The 8,740-nt window shown below is 37.1% G+C and overlaps 1 long non-coding RNA gene across 1 annotated transcript; it reads left to right on the top strand.

Annotated features, from left to right (window-relative positions):
* Positions 1-4,561: 4,561 nt before the first annotated feature.
* Positions 4,562-7,273, top strand: LOC143264341 (uncharacterized). The gene is made up of 2 exons (XR_013038052.1): positions 4,562-4,783; positions 4,892-7,273. It is a non-coding gene; the product is annotated as an uncharacterized LOC143264341 (long non-coding RNA).
* Positions 7,274-8,740: the final 1,467 nt, after the last annotated feature.

The following is an 8,740-nucleotide window of genomic DNA, read 5'->3' as shown; positions in this document are numbered from 1 at the left end:
TCGCATTCGAGGAAAGTAGTACGCTTCTTTTATCGCTCCTAACGTTTTGTCTATTCCTACGTGATTTAAGTTTTTGTGTGTTTCCGCTACAATCTCGTATCGCAACTTTTCTGGTACGTATAAGCGCCAATAACCCTTCTTAACTCGGTATACTCGCGCGTCTCGCATTGAAAACTTTTCGAAGGTATTTTGATCTCCTTGTTCCAATTTATCACGAATTCCCATTATTTCCTTATCCGCCCGCTGCATTGCTGCCACCCAGTCTGTTGAGATATGTATACCCAAAACTGGTAAACCTATTAAATCAGTTTCCTTTGGATTTTCGACCGGATTTCGACTAAGCGCATCTGCTATCTGATTATTTTCGCCGCGGTGATACTCAATTGTATAATTATATTCGCTTAACCTTATAAACCATCTACCTACTCTTGGAGACATGTATTTTTTTGATGCTAACAGTTTCAGGCTGTTACAATCCGTCCTAATAGTAAAATGAATGCCTAAAAGGTATACGCGAAACCGTTCAAGCGTGGTCACAATCGCCAACGCTTCTAATTCATAGGAGTGGTAATTAGACTCTTCCCTTGTTGTTTTCCTACTAAAATATGATACCGGATGTAAACATTTCTCTCCATCTTCCTGCAATAACACGCCCCCTACGCCATCAGCGCACGCATCCGTATGCACTTCAGTGCGAGCCTCTGGATTATACATTTTAAGAATTGGAGAATTACATAATCGTGCCTTTAGTTCGCGTATTGCATTTTCTTGCGGTTTTCCCCAGCTAAACTTAGCATCCTTTTTCAATAGTTCAGTAAGAGGCTTGGCGATCATAGCAAAATGTCTCACAAACCTTCTAAAATAGCTTGCCAGTCCAATAAAACTTCTGACACCCCTAACATCACAAGGAATCGGATACTGTAATACCGCTTGTAACTTTCTTTTTCCTGGTGAGATACCCTCTTTGCTAATTTCAAAACCCAAATATTCAATTTTATTCATTAAGAAGTAACATTTATCTAAGCGCAAGGTTAAATTGGCTTGACGTAGAGCCCTCAGCATTACTATCAACTTTCTTATACCTTCCTGGATAGTTCGCGATGATATAATAATATCGTCCAAATATGCCATTGCAGTCGCATAATCTAACTTATTAATTAGGGTGTTTATTAAACGCTGGAATACCGCCGGTGCATTGCACAATCCAAATGGCATTCGTTTGAATTGATAATGCCCGTCCACGGTACTGAACGCGGTATACTTTTTGGAGTCCTCCACCATCGGTACTTGATAATATCCGCTACTAAGATCCAGAGTTGTAAAATAACTCATACCTTGCAAACCATCCAAATTATCATCAATATGGGGAATCGGATGTAATTGTTTAATTGTCTGACGATTCAATGCCCGGTAGTCAACACACATCCTCACATCGCCAGTCTTCTTTCGCACCAACAGTACAGGACTTGAGAACGGGGAATCACTGTCCTCTATGATGTCCGCTTGTTTCAGTTCCGCAACGATGTCGTTTATTTGCCGTCGCTCGTACTGCGACACCCTATATGGACGGTGGGCTATAGGAGTTGCGTCCATCAGTGAAATCTTCATCTCCGCCATATTTGTATGACCGACCTGCCGGATATTTCTTGCAATTAGATCTTTGAAATCATTCAATATACTCACGACGTGCTCGGCTTCTTCTTTGGGTAAATCCGTGTTGACTTCATCCAATTTTATGGGTTCCACGTTCACCTCTCTGTCCGCTGGTTCGTGGCCTTCTTCTACCACTTCTCCACGTGAAAATGCCGTCCCTTCCTTTATGTGTAGATCGGCTCCCGAAATATTTAATACGGGAATCAGAGACCTTCCCTCCGAATCTGTTGATATTATGCACCTCAGTATTAGCTGTCCATCATTTCTCACGCCTCCTTCAATGCAAATGTCTTGATTGTTGATCTCCGTATGCGCCGCAATACATCCCAAATAATTATTTGGAATAATCATCTCTTCGGTACTCCACAATGGAGTTTTACTTCTCTCCGACTCGACACCTTCGATCGGACGATTAACCTTTTTAATAATCAGTTCATTTGGCCTACTAATTATTTCTATGTCCTCTTGTTCTGTAAACGGGTGACCTACGATCAGTGGAATTACTTGGCATTTCTTCGGTACCACGTGGATTTGGGCTCTCGCTTCTACGCCATCGATTGTAATTCTTGCCGTCATCATCCCGACTGGGGTAACCGTTCCGTCACCATAGCCTGTAAGCTGACCAAAGCTGCCTTCTAGATAAGTTAAACCAGCCTCTTGGGCAACATCTTCGCGTAGAGCGACACAGGAGCTACCCAAATCGACATAACACCTCATGTGATTACCATTAATATATGCATCTTTAAAATATTTAGCGTGATTCTGACCTGGTTGTATATGCAAAACGCTACCTTTCGCTACCGGCGTTTGTTCTTTGCTTACATGCTGCTTAGCAGAAACTGCAGCCGACTTGCAATATTTGGCATAATGTCCAACTTCATCACATCGGAAACAGCGATTTCCCTTCGGTTTGTCGCACTGTTTCGCAGTATGCCCTTCTCTTTTACAATTGAAACACGTTGTCTTCACCGGTGTGTCGGTATTGTTAGGTCGCCTCCTTTCACCCTTAAGGTGTGTCACGTGATCCTGCAACAAATGTGTGGCACCCTTTAAGGTTGGTAACAATTTACTCGGTTTGTCATATTGGTGCAACGGTCCCAAATAATCACGAAAACGAAGATTATTTAATCCATGGACTATCCATTCAATCGACTCAGCGTCAGTCATCCCCGCTTGGTTGCACTTTGCAAGCTTTTCATAATAATATTCAGTAATATTCTGATTTGGTTTTCTAGTATAATTTTGCGCGTCTAATCGTTTCTTTACACAACTTTCGTCTCGCGGAAACGCTTCTCTTAATAATTCCTTCCGTTGATCCCATGTGCGCGTCGTACCGCTTCGCACAGGTAAGCTATCCCTCCATTTTTGGGCAACCCCGGTTAATTTTGATAATGTATAATGACGTTTCGCTACATCATTCCACTCATACAGCGACGCATACTCTTCAATTTTGTCAATCCATGCGTCTATATCTATCGTGGAATTTACGGGATCAAAGGTAGGTAAAAGTTCGTGTATACCTTTCAATTTACGCGCTTCATCGTCAATATTCATATTGATAGTTCTATGTATAATACTCACAGCGGTAATGTGACTTTCGTTACTTGTATTTATTGTTTCGTCCTCAAACGTGCTGTCTCTCTCGCTGAAACCGCTCGTACCCTCGCTCTCAGACGCTTGTTTATTTTCTTCACCGTCCTGACCTTCTGGTTCCTTCTCTCTTTGTCTTTCCTTTCTGTTTCGCTTTTCTTCTAGCTGTTCGAAAACCGTATCTTCCGTTGCTTTGCTCCTGGTATTCATACGTACAATGGCGAAATGTAACCGACAATTTCTATTCACTTTTGCAATTAGTCACTCCTCTCGCAACTAATTGCCGCACTTGTGCTCTATCGACACACGAGTCGCAATCTCCATCAAACACAGCCTTCCTTCGCCGACACTATCGCGTTCACGGGACCACGTTTTTGCAACAACGACTTTATCACTCTTTTCACCTTTTAGTTTAAAACACGGGAGTTTCTAGTAATCCCACTTCTGATTCTGTTACACTTTTCTTTATATATATATATATATATAGTTTATTGAGAATAATACAATAGTAATTATAATTAATCAGGTATAGATGTACGGATAACACGCGTCTCGATTTGTCGGTGGCTGCGTCACGACTGTTCGCGGAAGGCTCCCGCCGGGCCTCTCGGTTTCCGAATTTGCGCGACAGGCGCGCGCGAATTTTAATTGTAACAAGAGTCTGAATTTTTTGAAGACACTGTACAGGGTTTGCCCAATAAGTATCCGGACTGATTTTTTTCTGCTAGTTTGGTAGGTCAGGGAGCAATCTCTATTAGCTAGATCGATGCGGAAAGTTGTTATGTATAATAAAAATCTAGGTTCATTTGTTTTCCACCATTTGTTTCGTTTATATCGTGCTTGAAGTGGAAGCGTATTTAACGTTCGCGTCGAGAATCAAAATGCAACGAAACATCGAGCAGCGTTGTGCGATTAAATTTTGCGTTAAGCTAAATAAATCTGCTACGGAGACATTTAATATGATTCGTCAGGCCTACAAGGATGATTCCATGTCCAGAACGAGTGTTTTTGAGTGGCACAAAAATTTCAAAGATGGCCGTGAAGACGTTGAAGACGAGCAACGCGTTGGACGACCGTCGTCGTCCCGATCCGATACGAATGTCGACAAAGTGCGGGAAATTTTGAATTCCGATCGCCGTTTAAGCATTCGTTTAATTGCACAGGAATTAAATTTAGCGAAATCCACTGTTTGTTCAATCGTAACCGACGCGACGATTTGCAAATGCACCATCACGACAACGCGCCGAGTCACACGTCGTTAATTGTGAGACGGATACTGACGAAGCATAACATCACAACACTACCCCAACCACCCTACAGTCCAGATATGGCACCCTCTGATTTTGTTCTGTTCCCTCGCATTAAAAGAAGCCTTAAAGGACATCGTTTCGGGACGATTGAGGCGGTTCAAGCGGCTTCGACGGAGTGCCTGAACAGTCTTACGCTTGCCGACTTCCAGGAAGCGTATAAACAATGGAAAACCCGCTGGCAACGGTGTATTGATGCAAGAGGGGCATACTTTGAAGATTATTAACTCAATGTACGTATATCTTCAACGCACTTCATTTTAGGACATCAATCCGGATACTTATTGGACAAACCCTGTATGTACAATACAATAAAACTCTATTTATCTGATTCAAACTAGATTACAGCTGACTGGATGACCAGAAATCTTCAAGATCCAGAAAAATTATTTACACTATAAGTAATATAGTTTATATACAGTGTGTTATGTAACTAGTGATACAACCAGATAAGGGCTTCTCCGATTTAAAAAGACAAGTCAGAAATATAGAGTAAAATTTCTTGAGTTGAAACTTGTTTTCGAAACTTTAAAGCTTTATTCGATATACATGCACTAAAAAATCTGATTTTCTAAAAAGCTTTAAACATTTGAAAATTTGGAAACTTACAATTTTTTAAATTTAGAGATTCGAGGGTAGAGGAACTTCGGATTTTGAAAATTTTGGATTTTTAAATTCAGCAACGTAAAAAGGTGGAAATTTAGACCAAATATGTATGAGAAACATGCATTTGAATTAATTTGATATCTTTTTTACATCGGTCACTATCTTAGCAGAAAAAAAAATTATCAAATGCAACCTGGTTCACGGTAATGAGTCATTAACATTATATTTTATGAACTTTTATTATTTGAAACGCTAACAAGACTAACAACACTATTCAATTTACGCTCAAACTATATCGATCGAATATATCAGACGACCACGCAAATAGTCATACAATTTAACAGGTCGAATTCAGGGTTAAAATAGTATAAATGAATACCTATACAAACAAACCTTTGTCTCTAGAAACGTTTTTGCTGATTCTGTAGAAGCTAATTATGTTATAAATTTATAGAATATAGGCTTATATATACAGTAATTGTTCGTGTTTTTCAAAGTGCCGGAAATGCGGAAAATAATGTTAAGAACATTTAAAAAATTAAAAAAAAAAGCTTCAAATGAATTTAAGGACAATAAAAGACAACAAATCTACACTTTTCTATCAAATATTTCTTGTACACGTGCGTACAATTTATATTAATTTTGAAATTATTCGAAATATGTTGTGGAGGTTATTATATTATGAATAATTTTCACTCATTATCGTACATTGCACGATGAGCTTACTGATAAAATTAAAGATAGCGATTAAAATCATTGCGACTTAATTCATATAAATTTACATGATATGGATGAAATATATTTCTTCTTAATAATATGGAAACTGTAGAACAAGGGACATAGTACGAGGTGTGACACAAAAGTAACGAGACTAGGTCTGTAGCTTGAAAAAACAATGGAATTAGCAGCAATTGTTTTTATGGCATCATCCCACATACCTCCTCTATCCATGTTGCCAATTTCGATTGAATCGGTCATACCATTTGGAAATATTGCGTTATTTAGTGAACACGTGCAACTGCATTCTGCCGGAAAAATGTCTATCGTAAAAACCGAACAGCGAATAAACATCAAGTTTCTTGTAAAATTTGTTGAAATCTGTTGTAACATGTGATGAGACATGTATTTTTACCTATGACTCACAAAGTAAGCGCCAGTCGATGCAATGGAAGTCTTCAGGATTCCCAAAATCCAAAAAAGAACGCATGTCAAAATCAAAATTCGACATTAATGGAATTGTAATGATTGAGTGGTTTCCCAGTGGTCAGACTGTTAACTAACACTATTACATTGAAATACTAAAAAGACTTCGTGAAAAAATTAGGAAAAAAAGGCCACAGTTGTGAAGCGATGGATGGCTGTTGCTCCGGGACAAAGCACCCGCTCACACGGCACTATCTGTCAAGCAGTTTCTGACCAGCAAAATTATTATTGTGATAGGGAATCCTCCTTATTCGCCTGATTTGGCTTTATGCGACTTTTTTTTATTTCCTAAAGTTAAATTTTGCTTAAAGGGAACCCATTTCACCTCAGTTGAAGAGGTTCAGGCAAAAACGGAGAATCGTCCGAAAGGACTTCCAAAAACCTCGTTCCAGAATTGTTACCAGCAATAGCAGCGCCGAATGCATAAGTGTGTGAATGCTGAAGGGGACTATTTTGAAGGTGATAATGTCACGGAGAACTGATTCTGCAGGTACAATGATTTATTGGACTAGTCTCGTTACTTTTGTGTCACACCTCGTATATCAAATCAATTTGTCGAGTATAAATATTAGTATTTATAACCGGCAATACTGGTCCTGCAATACATATTTTGTAAATTTGATGGCGAGAGGTGATAAGACTTTATTCTTGCCCTCCCAAATTATAGCACATGATATACGACATTTGGGATATTGAATACAAATATCGTATCCGTTTTTGGTGGACATACTTTTAAAAGCGTTGAAAATTATGCGTCCATAACAATATACCAGCATATATCGTCCACCACCTTGCGGTGGTTGTTACAAAATTCTAAGCGAACTATTGCTTACTTCTTGTTTATACTATACAGTAAAGAAGGGTTTAGCAAGGACGATACTACCCTATAAATAAAAGACACATTCCTGTATCGATATTCGAAGTGAACAGACCAGTGATCCTTATGTTTATAAAGCCTTCTTTTATATATTCTATATATATTCCTGGATTCTTTTTATATTTTATCGTTATTAGACTATCTTTTATCCTTATTAGTCTATACATTTTATTAGGCAATATAGTATTATTATATTCCTGTTTATACATGGTTTGTAGGTATGTTCTGTACATATTGTATGTTATAAATAACTCCTGTGCACAATTTTTACAATTTAAATTTTAAACTTTTAAATTTTAAAAAAGTTTAAATATTGATTACATTGTAAGTGTAAAATAATTAATTATCTCAGTCGGAGACATACAATGTATTTAGTTGGCGTTCCCGCTTTAGAGATATTTTACATCTTTGGTAAGTCTTTAATTTCGGCAAAAATATATGCTATATTATATTTTAAAACAAATTTTAATAAAAATGCTTTATTATTTTATATTATAATACTACATTGAGCACGTTATAACGAGTAACATAACATCGATTACGTGATACAAATATTTCTTTCTTAAGAAAACGCTATTAATTACGTTTAGAAATAATTTTAGGTGAAATTCGAAAAAGACGCATATCTGTCAAAATAGAATGTAATATTTGTATTCGGCATGTCAAAATGATTAAAATGATATACAATATATGCCAAAAACTTAGCAGAATTATTTTTGCATAATTTAAGTCTAATTCATTTAAACAAAAATATTATTCTCAACGGTTCATATCGAAATTTCCAATATTAACAAAACTATAAACAGCTTTGTACCTGTAGACAGACATACCAGAGGGTACATGACCTTTCGCATAATCATAATACTTTGTATATTTGTTACATTATGATATGCTTACAGGCCTTACCTATTTTTAGTTAATCATTATTCAATTTATTTTTCGCGATGTTTCTTGTGTTCTTGAAGTGAATATGTCATAAAATTACGGTTCAGAAGGGTTTTCCAGCAATTAAACACCCAATACAGGTTGGAGAATTTCCAACGCTAAATTCCCTCGATATAATCGAATATTTCATGTTTGAATTTTCCATTTTTTTACTGTAATAATAGATTCCTATTTTAAACGTTAAATGACAAAGCAAACATTTCTGTTCAGAAGAGCATCAAAGCAAGGTGAAAATCATATTTTGTTACTACATACAATCTCAATAATTTGTCATAATATACGGCAATGGAACCATGTCGCTAAATTTGAATTCACAATCAACAAAAATACAAGGTAATTATTTACTTCAATGACTCTTGACTATTTTTAGTAATGTTGAAATATGTTATCAAGATCACTATTCTAAATAAGCTTTTTCTATATGTTATCGCCACTCGTAACTTAGTCCTAATCTTACTATGGTGTAACTTAATTTAATAATTTAATTACGTTATTTACTTATCGATTAGGTTAGATTAGATTAGATTAATATCTTAACTGGCGTGAAATCTTGTTTGTG

The sequence above is a fragment of the Megachile rotundata genome, chromosome 4 (assembly GCF_050947335.1).
Source record: "Megachile rotundata isolate GNS110a chromosome 4, iyMegRotu1, whole genome shotgun sequence".
NCBI classification, from domain to species: Eukaryota; Metazoa; Arthropoda; class Insecta; order Hymenoptera; family Megachilidae; genus Megachile; species Megachile rotundata.
The sequence above is the reverse complement of the archived record's forward strand: the minus strand, read 5'-3'. Positions and strand labels throughout refer to the sequence as shown.